Source organism: Oreochromis niloticus, unplaced genomic scaffold (assembly GCF_001858045.2).
Source record: "Oreochromis niloticus isolate F11D_XX unplaced genomic scaffold, O_niloticus_UMD_NMBU tig00000642_pilon, whole genome shotgun sequence".
NCBI classification, from domain to species: domain Eukaryota; kingdom Metazoa; phylum Chordata; class Actinopteri; order Cichliformes; family Cichlidae; genus Oreochromis; species Oreochromis niloticus.
This window is the reverse complement of record NW_020327200.1, coordinates 11,807-27,024: the sequence shown is the minus strand read 5'-3', so window position 1 is coordinate 27,024 and position 15,218 is coordinate 11,807. Positions and strand designations below refer to the sequence as shown.

General features: G+C 43.2%; 2 long non-coding RNA genes across 3 annotated transcripts; both read left to right on the top strand.

The window, feature by feature from the left end:
• Positions 1–744: 744 nt before the first annotated feature.
• Positions 745–3,758, top strand: LOC109198012 (uncharacterized). Its single transcript, XR_002059000.2, has 2 exons — positions 745–1,158; positions 3,009–3,758. It is a non-coding gene; the product is annotated as an uncharacterized LOC109198012 (long non-coding RNA).
• A 3,791-nt stretch (positions 3,759–7,549) lies between these two features.
• On the top strand, positions 7,550–15,218 carry LOC112844630 (uncharacterized). 2 transcript variants are annotated; one of them, XR_003217371.1, is made up of 3 exons: positions 7,550–7,984; positions 9,919–10,125; positions 14,370–15,218. It is a non-coding gene; the product is annotated as an uncharacterized LOC112844630 (long non-coding RNA). The 2 variants fall into 2 exon arrangements; XR_003217372.1 differs by having other exon boundaries at positions 14,363–15,218.

Sequence of the window (15,218 nt, the reverse complement as noted above, 5' to 3'; positions counted from 1 at the left end):
GAGATGGTGGACTTGTCGGGGTCGTTTATGGCAACGCTTGATGAAGACGACTCTTTTGTGTCACCCATTGAGTCTGTGAAAATTCAGCATGTGATGTTCCAGAAATGATCCTGAAGACATTAATCAAAGCTTAAACATGTCCAGAGAAATGTTGATCAAAGCGCAGCAGGGTGACCCTTCACTGGTGCCTTGTTTCCTCTGTTGTTAAAGCGCCAGTAAAATATTTCCTTGAGAACGGTGTGCTTTTGCGGTCTTGGTCTCCTGACTCGACTGATCTACACAGAGTAAATCAGGTACTGGTGCCAAAGGAATATAGACTCCAGATTCTCAGTCTCGCGCACGATGCCAGCTTAGCTGGACATCTTGGGGTCAAGAAGACGTATCACCGTGTATTACGTAACTTCTTTTGGCCTGGATTAAAATCGGATGTGGTGAAATATTGTCGCTCATGTCATACTTGCCAGGTAGTGGGAAAGCCAAATAAACCGATTCCACCAGCGCCTCTTCACCCTATTCCAGCGTTGGGTGAGCCATTTGAGAGGGTTCTGTTGGACTGTGTGGGCCCGTTGCCAAAATCGAAATCAGGCCACCAGTACATATTAACTGTAATGTGCGCTGCCACTCGCTTTCCAGAGGCAATCCCATTACGCACATTAAAGGCAAAGAACGTTGTGAAAGCCCTCACAAAATTCTTTTCAACTTTTGGGTTACCCAGAGTTGTTCAAACTGATCAGGAACAAACTTTATGTCAAAGGTGTTTGCCCAGGTTTTGAAGGAGTTAAAAATTAAACATCAAAGGTCCAGCCCTTATCACCCAGAGAGTCAAGGTGCACTGGAACGATTTCATCAAACCCTAAAAACCATGTTGCGCAAATACTGCCTTGAATCAGGTAAAGACTGGGAGGAGGGACTTCCACTTCTGCTTTTTGCTGTTAGAGAAGCCACCCAGGAATCCCTTGGATTTAGTCCGGCTGACTTAGTTTTTGGACACACTGTGCGCGGTCCCCTGCGACTGCTTAAAGAAAAGTGGTTATCAGAGTCGCATCAAGCCGAACATAATGTGTTAGATTACGTTTGCAGTTTTAGAGAGCGTCTTTTCCGGGCATGTCAGCTGGCCCGTGAAAATTTGGAACAAACCCAAGGCAACATGAAAGCCCGGTATGATAAAAGGACGGTGGTCCGACATTTTGCTCCTGGTGAAAAGGTTCTGGTGTTGCTTCCTTTAGTCGGGTCTAGCCTCCATGCTCAGTTTTCCGTCCCTATGAGGTGGACAAAAAGATTAGTGACACTAGCTACGCAGTAAAAACTCCTGATCGAAGGAGAAAATGAGGGTTTGCCACGTTAACATGCTTAAACGCTATGCTTCTAGAGAGGACGCGGCAGCTGAAAAAACCTCACCCATAGCGCCTGTCTCTGTGTGTTCGGCACCACCACTGTATGTTTTGCAAGATGATGACTTGATGAGAAGAGCGGTTGTATGCCTGTTGCCCGTTTGCGAAACTCAGAAGTGTTAGGAAACTTAGAATCTTTTCTGTCGCATCTGTCAGGTTCCGCCCGCAAAGATATCAGTGATCTGATCGAAGCTAATTTGCTGATTTTCTCTGACCATCCCCGGCAAACGTCTGTGCTGTTTCATGATATTGTTGTGGAAGTTGATAAGCCAATAAAACAACACGCTTATAGAGTGAATCCAACCAAGCGGATTTTAATGCAACAGGAAGTAGAGTACCTGGTTAAACATGGGTTAGCTGAGCCCAGTAACAGTGCGTGGAGTTCGCCCTGCATTTTGGTGCCGAAACCTGATAACACCCCACGTTTCTGTACCGATTTCAGAAAGGTTAATGCAGTCACAAAACCAGATTCCTTTCCTCTTCCCAGAATGGAGGACTGCATTGATCGTGTCGGCTCAGCTACATTTGTCACTAAATTAGACCTGTTAAAAGGGTATTGGCAAGTTCCGTTAACCCCCAGAGCTTCTGAAGTCTCCGCTTTTGTAACTCCAGATCATTTCCTCCAATATACTGTAATGCCCTTCGGGTTGCGAAACGCACCTGCAACATTCCAGCGTCTAATGCAGAGGGTATTGTGTGGAGTGAAAAACTGTGAGGCATACTTGGATGACATTGTCGTTTATTCTCCAACATGGTCAGAACATCTAGAAACGCTCTCTCAGGTGTTCAGACGTTTTTGCGAATCTTGTCTCACATTAAACCTCTCTAAGTGTGAGTTTGGGAAAGCCACCATTACTTATTTGGGAAACAGGTCGGACAGGGGCAAGTGCGCCCTGTGACTGCGAAAGTACAGGCCATTGTTGATTTTCCTGTCCCGCAGACAAAAAGAGCTCTGCGTCGCTTTTTAGGAATGGCTGGTTTTTATCGAGGGTTTTGCAGAAATTTCTCTGATGTGGTTAGTCCCCTAACTGATCTTGTTAGCCCTTTAAAGCCTTTTATTTGGTCTCCAGCATGTCAGGTGGCATTCGAGTCTGCCAAGGCATTGTTGTGCAGTGCACCAGTGCTAGCTGCGCCGAATTTTGAGCGCTCTTTTAAATTAGAAGTAGATGCCAGCGCGTGTGGTGCAGGCGCTGTTTTATTACAGGAAGATGGTCGTGGCGTAGATCATCCCGTCTGCTACTTTTCGAAAAAGTTTAACAGACACCAGACCCATTATAGTACCATTGAAAAGGAGGCTCTTGCCTTACTACTTGCTTTACAGCACTTTGAGGTCTATGTAGGGTCAAGTGTTTTGCCCGTGCAGGTGTTTACCGACCACAACCCACTGGTGTTTCTTTCCCAAATGCGCAATTCCAACCAAAGACTTATGCGCTGGTCCTTGTTACTGCAAGATTTTAACTTGGAGATCAGTTACAAGAAAGGGAAAGAGAATGTGTTGGCTGATACTCTGTCTAGGGCACTTTCTCCTTGAATTAAACATTTTGGTGGTAATGTTAATTCTTGGGTAAGGGGGTGTTACGACTGGGATTGTAATCATATGCAAATTTGAGTGTGCAGGTGCTCCTCCGTGGTTGGTGCATCCAGGGTGGATGGCTCGCACCGATTGGCTGACGACCGGGAGGCAGCGGATGAGAAGAGACCACCAGGGACTGCCATTCATTCATCCTCGGCCCAACCCAACCGGCAGACCGTTCACTGTGTCACTGTTACTATGTTGGTTAATGTAAGAGCATGTAGGGGTGGACCGCCTTTTTGTTTGATCAGTTTTCTCCTGTTTCTGTTAGGTAGGGAGGAAAGTGATTGTCGTTTGGTTTAGTTCTTTTGAGTAGGTAAGTTGTGTTTATTCCTGAGATAGGCTATCTTTTGTTTGTTGTTTTGGCCTTGGGTTCACCCTGAAGTTATGATATGCTCCCTTCCTTTGTTTAACTGCACTCATTGTAAATAAATCACTGTCACAAAATATTAAGTGTGTGACGTGCTGCTTGGGGTTGGACGGGGATGGATCACCCTTTATGTTGTGGTCTGGCCGCGCCTAGACGGGCCATAACACTGAATCTTTGAGATGATTAAACTTAATCTAAGTCTGGTGTGACTTTTGAGAACATAAGGGTAATGGTGTTACTTTGTCTCTGTTAGAGCTCCCCCTGCTGGTCAGGGTGGCAGCAAAAAAAACATTTTTTGCAAGAGCTTTGTAAACACTGGCAATCCCACGTCTCCCAAACTGCCTACCACCTCATTTATTTCAAGCATCGGCTTATTAATTATCTCTCTGTTAGTCTCTACATCCTTCCTATATCCGTTATGTGACATTTGGAAATTATCCTACAGACAATCGCACCAGATCTCTTGTTTTTTCTCTTTACTTTTTGAAATTCAGCATATTCATGCAGGATAAGACCAACACTAAAAAGAGAAGATGAGAACCTGAAAGACATGTATTTCATGCTTCTAGATTATTTAATATTTTAGGGGTGGCTGCAGGAGGTAGAGCAGGTCACCTACACCTACAGACAACGATGAGACGGCCTATAGAGAGGAGGTGATGGCACTGTACGAGTGGTGCCTGGAAAATAACCTGACTCTCAACATCAGCAAAACTAGAGAAATGATAGTGGACTACCGGAAACGACCAGTCAGGGAACACCAGCCCATCCACATCAACGGTGTCAAGGTCGAAAGGGTCAGCAGCTTCAAGTTCCTTGGAGTCAACATCACTGAGGACTTCTCCTGGACCCTCCACACAGACACTGCTATCAGGAAAGCTCACCAGCAGCTTTACTTCCTGAGGAGGCTGAGGAAGTTTAGCATGAACGCCAACATCACCTCAAATTTTTACAGGTGTGCAATTGAGAGCTTGCTGACGAGCTGCATCACAGTTTTGGTACGGAAGCTGCTCTGCCAGCAGCCGTAAATCACTACAGAGGGTGGTGAAGGCAGCAGAGCACATCACTGGCACGAGGCTTCCTGCCATTCAGGACATTTATCTCCAGCGAATCCTCCGTAAAGCACACAGCATCATCAAGGACCACAGCCACCCAGCACATCAGCTCTTCTCCTTGTTACCATCTGGCAGACGTTACAGGAGTCTGTCTGCTCGGACTACAAGACTTAAAAACAGTTTTTACCACCAAGCCATACGACACCTCAACCACAACACTTAAACACACACAACACAGCACTCAGAAGCTACCCTGCAGCTTCACAAGTACTCTGTTTAATCTGCACTGGTCACTTCACTTTATTGTTATTGATATTTATATTTAAAAAGTGCAATACTGTAATTTTCTGCTGCTCATTCCTGTGCAATATCCCATCTGCCCTCCCGTCATATTTCTTTTCAAGATTTTCTTATTTAATCACTAGTGTACATATATTTATATTTATATTTATATTTATAGATACATATATATTTAGTCATCTTTTCTCTTTTACCATGTCTCTCTAATATTTTGCTCTTTACTATTTTTTTTTTTTTTATTTTATTTTATTTTATTTTATTATATTTTGTTATATTTTCTCCTACTGTATCATGCTGCTGAGTGACTGCTGCTCGTCAAACACATTTCATTGCAATGTTGACCCTGTGCTAACTTGGATATGACAAATAAAACTGAAAACTGGGAATCCCCGGCAGCCTACGTCTATTGCAGCATAACTAAGGGAGGATTCAGGGTCACCTGGTCCAGCCCTAACTATATGCTTTAGCAAAAAGGAAAGTTTTAAGCCTAATCTTGAAAGTAGAGATAGTGTCTGTCTCCCGAATCCAAACTGGAAGCTGGTTCCACAGAAGAGGGGCCTGAAAACTGAAGGCTCTCCCTCCCATTCTACTTTTAAATACTCTAGGAACAGCAAGTAGGCCTGCAGAGCAAGAGCGAAGTGCTCTAATAGGGTGATATGGCACTACAAGGTCATTAAGATAAGATGGGGCCTGATTATTTAAGACCTTGTATGTGAGGAGCAGGATTTTGAATTCAATTCTGGATTTAACAGGAAGCCAATGAAGGGAAGCCAAAACAGGAGAAATATGCTCTCTCTTTCTAGTCCCTGTCAGGACTCTTGCTGCAGCATTTTGGATCAGCTGAAGGCTTTTCAGCGAGTTTTTAGGACATCCTGATAATAAAGAATTACAGTAGTCCAGCCTGGAAGTAATAAATGCATGAACTAGTTTTTCAGCGTCACTCTGAGACAGGATATTTCTAATTTAAAGATATTGCGCAAATGGAAGAAAGAAGTCCTACATATTTGTTTAATATGTGCGTTGAAGGACATGTCCTGGTCAAAAATGACTCCAAGGTTCCTCACAGCATTACTGAAGGCCAAGGTAATGCCATCCAGAGTAAGAATCTGGTTAGATACCATATTTCTAAGATTTTCAGGGCCAAGTATAATAACTTCAGTTTTATCTGAATTAAGAAGCAGAAAGTTAGCGGCCATCCAGGTCTTTATGTCTTTAAGGCATTCCTGCAGTTTAACTAATTGGTGTGTGTTACCCGGCTTCATGGACAGATAGAGCTGCGTGTCATCTGCATAGCAGTGAAAATTTATGCTATGTCTTCTAATGATGCTGCCTAGGGGAAGCATGTATAATGTAAATGGAATTGGTCCTAGCACCGAACCCTGTGGAACACCATAATTGACCTTAGTGTGTGAAGAGGACTCTCCATTTACTTGAACAAATTGGAGTCTATTAGACAGATATGATACAAACCACTGCAGCACAGTACCTGTAATACCTACAGCATGTTCTAATCGCTCTAATAGGATATTATGGTCAACAGTATCAAACGCAGCACTAAGGTCTAGCAGGACAAGCACAGAGATGAGTCCACTGTCAGAGGCCATAAGAAGATCATTTGTAACCTTCACTAAAGCTGTTTCTGTGCTGTGATGAGCTCTGAAACCTGACTGAAACTCTTCAGATAAGCCATTCCTCTGCAGATGACCTGTTAGCTGTTTGACAACTACTCCAACACTTCCAGTGTTAAGAGCCCAGACCCATTTTTTACCGTCATAAAAACCATGGGACAGTCAATTCTGAAACATTAACAGAAAGTGTCCTCAATGTGTAAAGGGGCAGTGACACCTGTGTCACTGTGGGTGCTTAATATATACATTTTAAATTGTTATTGATCCCTTTACCCCGAATCCTAAAGTATATATTTATTTTCTTACTCTTCTTATATTTGTTGTTTGTTTACTTGCACTGCTGTAACTGGAGCCTCGTCGTCTCGTCTCTCTACATACTGGACTGTATGTAGCGGAGATGACAATAAAGTTTACTTTGACTTCAGCAGCGCGCAGGCGCACCGAGAGCTCTCGCGCTCACTTTTCAGGTATAGAATTTCGAAAAAACATCAGTGCAAATTATAAGTCTGTATCATGATGTCTGGTGTTTTCATGTTGTTGGTTTGTTTTAATTTTGTTTTATTTTGCGAGTTGGTTATTAGATGCTGCTCCAGTCAGCCAGAGAATCCCCGCCGCCCCGCCCTCTCCTCCCTGTGCTGCAAGAAGCAGGCGCACCTCGCAAACGGAGGGCGCCCTTACTCCCAGCAAATGGGCGATAGAAAACCGATCGGTGCCTATGCCATTCCCAATATGCGCTGGCTGATGTCGGGGCAGCATGAGTATGAGCAATTTATTTATTTATTTATTTTGCCGATGCCCGTGATGCCGCCCCCCACCAGGATGCAGCCCCGGTCAACTGCCCGTGTCGCCCGTATCTAAAACCGCTACTGATTGTAACATTGTAAATATAATGTTACATTTTACATTATGTTAAATTGTAACATAATGTAAAATTGCAACATTGTAAACATAATGTTACAATTTTACATTAAAATTGCAACATTGTAAACATAATGTTACAATTTTACATTATGTTACAATTTAACATAATGTAAAATTGTAACATTGTAAACATAATGTTACAATTTTACATTATGTTACAATTTAAAATTGTAACATTATGTTTACAATGTTGCAATTTTAATGTAAAATTGTAACATTATGTTTACAATGTTACAATTTTACATTATGTTACAATTTAACATAATGTAAAATTGTAACATTATGTTTACAATGTTGCAATTTTACATTATGTTACTGTCAGAGTCGGACGGTGCCCCGACCGGTCGACCTGTGTGTGTGTTTGTTCTCCTCTCTCTCGCTCTGCTTTTTCTCCGGCTCCGCTGCGATTGTCACGCGGTCGCGTAGCAACGGAAGACCTCAGACCCGGAAGTGCTGCCGCTCTGAGCTGCCTCACCTGCGACCGATTTGTCGCCAGCTACTGCCAATTATCCACCATCGTTGGCAGGGCTGTTTAACGGTGTGGCTGAGTGACAGACAGCGCTGGAGTATTGCACCAAGCCTGGAAGTGAACGAGACAGAAGGGGAGACTTCACTGATTCTCTGGAGTTTTGTGGACACACGAGGGGAGACGGGGAGAGGAGCACTGAAGGGACTTGCACTGTGGATAACTGTGGATTGGTTTTGGCTTCACTGTAAATAAAGACACTGTTCAACTTAAACGAGAGGTCAGCGTCTGGGTTCGCTAACTCACCACCCTTAACAGTTACAATTTAACATAATGTAAAATTGTAACATTATGTTTACAATGTTACAATTTTACATTATGTTAAATTGTAACATAATGTAAAATTGTAACATTATTTTTACAATGTTGCAATTTAAAATTGTAACATTATTTTTACAATGTTACAATTTTACATTGTGTTAAATTGTAACATTATGTTTACAATGTTACAATTTTACATTGTGTTAAATTGTAACATAATGCTTAACAGATAATGGTTATCCTTTTTTTATATCATACACAATTGTCTTTTTCACAGGTATTGATGGTAATTTGCAGTGGTTTAGTATTGATTGAAATACCTGTGAAGTCCTGTTGGTTTTTAATGATGATTTTATTGTTGCTTCAATATTATCCAAGGGTGCAAACGTGGTGGAAAATCAGAATCAGAATTTAACATTGATCCAACATCAGACCCTAACATTGTTTCAATACAGGACAGCGAACTGGATGAAAGTGACAGCGAGTACGAGAGGATCCCAGAGTCAGGCCTGAGGAACGTTGTGTTTGTGTGTGTGTGTGTGTGTGTGTGTGTGTGTGTGTGCGTGTGTGAGTGAGTGTGTGAGTGTGTGTGTGTGTGAGTGTGAGTGTGCGTGCCCTCACAGAAGGAAGGTCACAGCAGGAGCTTTTTCAAACGCATTTCCAATCATTTTTTTACAAGAAGTGTGGCTCATACAATGGTATAAATGTATTATTTGCGATACTTTATAAATATGAAACTCTAAAGATTTTGAGTTCATGCACATTGTGAAACAAGAATCTAAATATTTTGTGTCACAATGATTTCTATAAAAGCATGTTGTTTATGGGCATAATGTGACAAATCTTTTGCGGGCCCTATTAATGATCAATGGTAATTGAAGAGGAAGCTGAACCCAGGCTCTGGACATTTTCATGACAAGTGACAGCGCAGACATCTACTAATGAGAGAACATGTTTTATCATCATAAAGACTGTGATATGAAGCATCGTTAAAGTGTCACTTCAGTAATGTTGACTCGTGTTTTTAATAGATGACTTTAAAACACTAAACTCTAATTTCTGTGGTTTATTTTAAGTTTACAGAATATAACATGTGGTAAGACGATGAGTTTTACTTCTCACAGGTCATGTTATGTGTATCTATTTATCATGCATGCTACTTTGCTCTGTGGACTGTAAAATGTTTCATTGTGTTCATGAAATAAACCAGACTTTCACCGTCTGCATCTTTTACTGTTTTTCTGCTTTTGTTCACTCCAAGTTTGACAAACCCACAGATATCCAGAGTTAACTTGCTAACAATGTGGAGCAGTCTCAGTGTATTTAGCTGCTTTTTCCCTAAACACAACCAACTGAGAGAAACGCTTGTAGTCCTCACTTTGGTCATTTTGAACACTGAAGGAGATTTGTTCCATAGACACCTTATACTAGTGTTTCCTGCACTTAATCCATCACTACTATGTTCTATTAAAATTCAGATTCCTTTTATAGTTTGCAGTGAAATTTGTTAAACCGTTGCTTAATGTGACAGAAGTACACGTCACTCTTTACTAACACATTTGTAGATAAGTTTATTGCTGAACCACACAACTAGCAGTCTCACACACTCTTTAGGGTTTTGAAGTTTTGTGTGTAATGGTTTAGTCTATCAAACCTTACCCTTTTCTCCCCAGTATCACAACAGTATGACTCCCAAAGTACGGATCAGTAAACAACCAATGATTCTAAAGCCAGAACAGAAAGATACGGTTGGAAGATGCATGATTGCGTTTTTATGATGCATAGTAAAACTATACCCCCTCTTCTTCTTCTCTGTGTTGTTGTTGTTCTTGTGTGTGTGTGTGTGTGTGTGTGTGTGTGTGTGTTTTGTTTGTTTGTTTTGTTTTTTTTAAGGTCGGGTTTCTGAATCCAGTGAAGGTACGTCCACTGAGGATCTGCGCCTCACGCTCCGCATAAGAGAGGTGGAGACCCGAAACAGGCAGCTGGAGGTGCAGGCTATGCATCTCCGTATCAGGGCTCTTGAGCTTGAAAAGGGCTCAGCTGGTGTTTCCCCGACGTCATCAAGCACAAGTGCTTCTTCTTCTGCCAGCTTTGACATAAGTAAGCACATCAAGTTGGTTCCCCCGTTTCGTGAGTCTGAGGTAGACTCTTATTTTAGAGCATTCGAGCGCATAGCCGCTGCTTTGAAGTGGCCGAAGGAGTTTTGGTCCCTCTTACTTCAATGTAAGCTTGTGGGAAAAGCCCAGGAAGTGTGGTCAAGCCTGTCTATTGAGCAGAGTTTAGATTATGAAACTCTTAAGAAAACTGTGTTGCAGGCATATGAACTTGTCCCTGACGCATATCGGCAGAAATTTAGGAATCTTAATAAAACTGCTAACCAGACTTTTGTTGAGTTTGCGCGAGAAAAGAATGTGTTATTTGAGAAATGGTGTTGTTCATGTAAAGTTAAAACCGTGGAAGAGTTGAAAACTCTTATTTTGCTGGAGGACTTTAAAAAATGTTTGCCAGAACGCATAGTGACCTATTTAAACGAGCAAAAGGTTTCATCTCTCACCAACGCAGCACTTTTGGCTGACGAGTTTGTTTTAACGCACAAAAGTGTGTTCTGTGCACAGAATTCGTTTCCGGAAATTTTCTCTGAACGAAAAAGGTCACCAAAAGCAGTGCGTAACAATATGCCTGCGTTTATTGCTAAATCAAACGGTCGCGAATGTTTTTATTGTCAGGACTCAGGACATTTAATTGCTGCGTGCCCGGTATTAAAGAGAAAAGAAGCGAGGGGCGCTAAATCTCCTGCAGGCGTGGGTTTGATTAAAACCGCTTGCTCGCCAAGGTGCGCATGGAGGCTGAACAAAACCCGAAAACTGACAGCGACCCGCAGTTTCTACCATTTGTGTCACGCGGCTTTGTTTCGTTGACAGGTGAAGAAAATGATAAAGTGCCAGTCACAATCCTGAGAGATACGGGTGCGTATCACTCATTTTTACTAGAGTCTGTACTGCCTTTATCTGAGAAAACATCCTGTGGTTCCGACATACTAGTGTGGGGAATAAAAATGAGTGTGACCAAAGCCCCTCTGCATATGGTACACCTGCATTCGCCGTTAGTGTCGGGCTACGTTAAAGTCGCCGTGCGCCAGCGATTGCCAATTGAAGGAGTTTCCTTCATTCTGGGTAATGATCTAGCTGGTGGGCATGTTTTTCCCCCGCCAGAAGTCGTTGATGTTCCTGCCCTCGCTGCTGATTCAGGCTCACCCGCTTCAGAGGTGTTTCCTGCGTGCGCAATTACTCGTGCGCAGGCTCGTAAAATGGGTGAGATGGTGGACTTGTCGGGGTCGTTTATGGCAACGCTTGATGAAGACGACTCTTTTGTGTCACCCATTGAGTCTGTGAAAATATCAGCATGTGATGTTCCAGAAATGATTCCTGAAGACATTAATCAAAGCTTAAACATGTCCAGAGAAATGTCGATCAAAGCGCAGCAGGGTGACCCTTCACTGGTGCCTTGTTTTTCCTCTGTTGTGGACAGAGAGGCATCTAAAGCGCCAGTAAAATATTTCCTTGAGAACGGTGTGCTTTTGCGGTCTTGGTCTCCTGACTCGACTGATCTACACAGAGTAAATCAGGTACTGGTGCCAAAGGAATATAGACTCCAGATTCTCAGTCTCGCGCACGATGCCAGCTTAGCTGGACATCTTGGGGTCAAGAAGACGTATCACCGTGTATTACGTAACTTCTTTTGGCCTGGATTAAAATCGGATGTGGTGAAATATTGTCGCTCATGTCATACTTGCCAGGTAGTGGGAAAGCCAAATAAACCGATTCCACCAGCGCCTCTTCACCCTATTCCAGCGTTGGGTGAGCCATTTGAGAGGGTTCTGTTGGACTGTGTGGGCCCGTTGCCAAAATCGAAATCAGGCCACCAGTACATATTAACTGTAATGTGCGCTGCCACTCGCTTTCCAGAGGCAATCCCATTACGCACATTAAAGGCAAAGAACGTTGTGAAAGCCCTCACAAAATTCTTTTCAACTTTTGGGTTACCCAGAGTTGTTCAAACTGATCAGGGAACAAACTTTATGTCAAAGGTGTTTGCCCAGGTTTTGAAGGAGTTAAAAATTAAACATCAAAGGTCCAGCCCTTATCACCCAGAGAGTCAAGGTGCACTGGAATGATTTCATCAAACCCTAAAAACCATGTTGCGCAAATACTGCCTTGAATCAGGTAAGACTGGGAGGAGGGACTTCCACTTCTGCTTTTTGCTGTTAGAGAAGCCACCCAGGAATCCCTTGGATTTAGTCCGGCTGACTTAGTTTTTGGACACACTGTGCGCGGTCCCCTGCGACTGCTTAAAGAAAAGTGGTTATCAGAGTCGCATCAAGCCGAACATAATGTGTTAGATTACGTTTGCAGTTTTAGAGAGCGTCTTTTCCGGGCATGTCAGCTGGCCCGTGAAAATTTGGAACAAACCCAAGGCAACATGAAAGCCCGGTATGATAAAAGGACGGTGGTCCGACATTTTGCTCCTGGTGAAAAGGTTCTGGTGTTGCTTCCTTTAGTCGGGTCTAGCCTCCATGCTCAGTTTTCCGGTCCCTATGAGGTGGACAAAAAGATTAGTGACACTAGCTACGCAGTAAAAACTCCTGATCGAAGGAGAAAATTGAGGGTTTGCCACGTTAACATGCTTAAACGCTATGCTTCTAGAGAGGACGCGGCAGCTGAAAAAACCTCACCCATAGCGCCTGTCTCTGTGTGTTCGGCACCACCACTGTATGTTTTGCAAGATGATGACTTGATTGAGAAGAGCGGTTGTATGCCTGTTGCCCGTTTGCGAAACTCAGAAGTGTTAGGAAACTTAGAATCTTTTCTGTCGCATCTGTCAGGTTCCGCCCGCAAAGATATCAGTGATCTGATCGAAGCTAATTTGCTGATTTTCTCTGACCATCCCCGGCAAACGTCTGTGCTGTTTCATGATATTGTTGTGGAAGTTGATAAGCCAATAAAACAACACGCTTATAGAGTGAATCCAACCAAGCGGATTTTAATGCAACAGGAAGTAGAGTACCTGGTTAAACATGGGTTAGCTGAGCCCAGTAACAGTGCGTGGAGTTCGCCCTGCATTTTGGTGCCGAAACCTGATAACACCCCACGTTTCTGTACCGATTTCAGAAAGGTTAATGCAGTCACAAAACCAGATTCCTTTCCTCTTCCCAGAATGGAGGACTGCATTGATCGTGTCGGCTCAGCTACATTTGTCACTAAATTAGACCTGTTAAAAGGGTATTGGCAAGTTCCGTTAACCCCCAGAGCTTCTGAAGTCTCCGCTTTTGTAACTCCAGATCATTTCCTCCAATATACTGTAATGCCCTTCGGGTTGCGAAACGCACCTGCAACATTCCAGCGTCTAATGCAGAGGGTATTGTGTGGAGTGAAAAACTGTGAGGCATACTTGGATGACATTGTCGTTTATTCTCCAACATGGTCAGAACATCTAGAAACGCTCTCTCAGGTGTTCAGACGTTTTTGCGAATCTTCTCTCACATTAAACCTCTCTAAGTGTGAGTTTGGGAAAGCCACCATTACTTATTTGGGGAAACAGGTCGGACAGGGGCAAGTGCGCCCTGTGACTGCGAAAGTACAGGCCATTGTTGATTTTCCTGTCCCGCAGACAAAAAGAGCTCTGCGTCGCTTTTTAGGAATGGCTGGTTTTTATCGAGGGTTTTGCAGAAATTTCTCTGATGTGGTTAGTCCCCTAACTGATCTTGTTAGCCCTTTAAAGCCTTTTATTTGGTCTCCAGCATGTCAGGTGGCATTCGAGTCTGCCAAGGCATTGTTGTGCAGTGCACCAGTGCTAGCTGCGCCGAATTTTGAGCGCTCTTTTAAATTAGAAGTAGATGCCAGCGCGTGTGGTGCAGGCGCTGTTTTATTACAGGAAGATGGTCGTGGCGTAGATCATCCCGTCTGCTACTTTTCGAAAAAGTTTAACAGACACCAGACCCATTATAGTACCATTGAAAAGGAGGCTCTTGCCTTACTACTTGCTTTACAGCACTTTGAGGTCTATGTTGGGTCAAGTGTTTTGCCCGTGCAGGTGTTTACCGACCACAACCCACTGGTGTTTCTTTCCCAAATGCGCAATTCCAACCAAAGACTTATGCGCTGGTCCTTGTTACTGCAAGATTTTAACTTGGAGATCAGTTACAAGAAAGGGAAAGAGAATGTGTTGGCTGATACTCTGTCTAGGGCACTTTCTCCTTGAATTAAACATTTTGGTGGTAATGTTAATTCTTGGGTAAGGGGGTGTTACGACTGGGATTGTAATCATATGCAAATTTGAGTGTGCAGGTGCTCCTCCGTGGTTGGTGCATCCAGGGTGGATGGCTCGCACCGATTGGCTGACGACCGGGAGGCAGCGGATGAGAAGAGACCACCAGGGACTGCCATTCATTCATCCTCGGCCCAACCCAACCGGCAGACCGTTCACTGTGTCACTGTTACTATGTTGGTTAATGTAAGAGCATGTAGGGGTGGACCGCCTTTTTGTTTGATCAGTTTTCTCCTGTTTCTGTTAGGTAGGGAGGAAAGTGATTGTCGTTTGGTTTAGTTCTTTTGAGTAGGTAAGTTGTGTTTATTCCTGAGATAGGCTATCTTTTGTTTGTTGTTTTGGCCTTGGGTTCACCCTGAAGTTATGATATGCTCCCTTCCTTTGTTTAACTGCACTCATTGTAAATAAATCACTGTCACAAAATATTAAGTGTGTGACGTGCTGCTTGGGGTTGGACGGGGATGGATCACCCTTTATGTTGTGGTCTGGCCGCGCCTAGACGGGCCATAACACTGAATCTTTGAGATGATTAAACTTAATCTAAGTCTGGTGTGACTTTTGAGAACATAAGGGTAATGGTGTTACTTTGTCTCTGTTAGAGCTCCCCCTGCTGGTCAGGGTGGCAGCAAAAAAAACATTTTTTGCAAGAGCTTTGTAAACACTGGCAATCCCACGTCTCCCAAACTGCCTACCACCTCATTTATTTCAAGCATCGGCTTATTAATTATCTCTCTGTTAGTCTCTACATCCTTCCTATATCCGTTATGTGACATTTGGAAATTATCCTACAGACAATCGCACCAGATCTCTTGTTTTTTCTCTTTTCTTTTTGAAATTCAGCATATTCATGCAGGATAAGACCAACACTA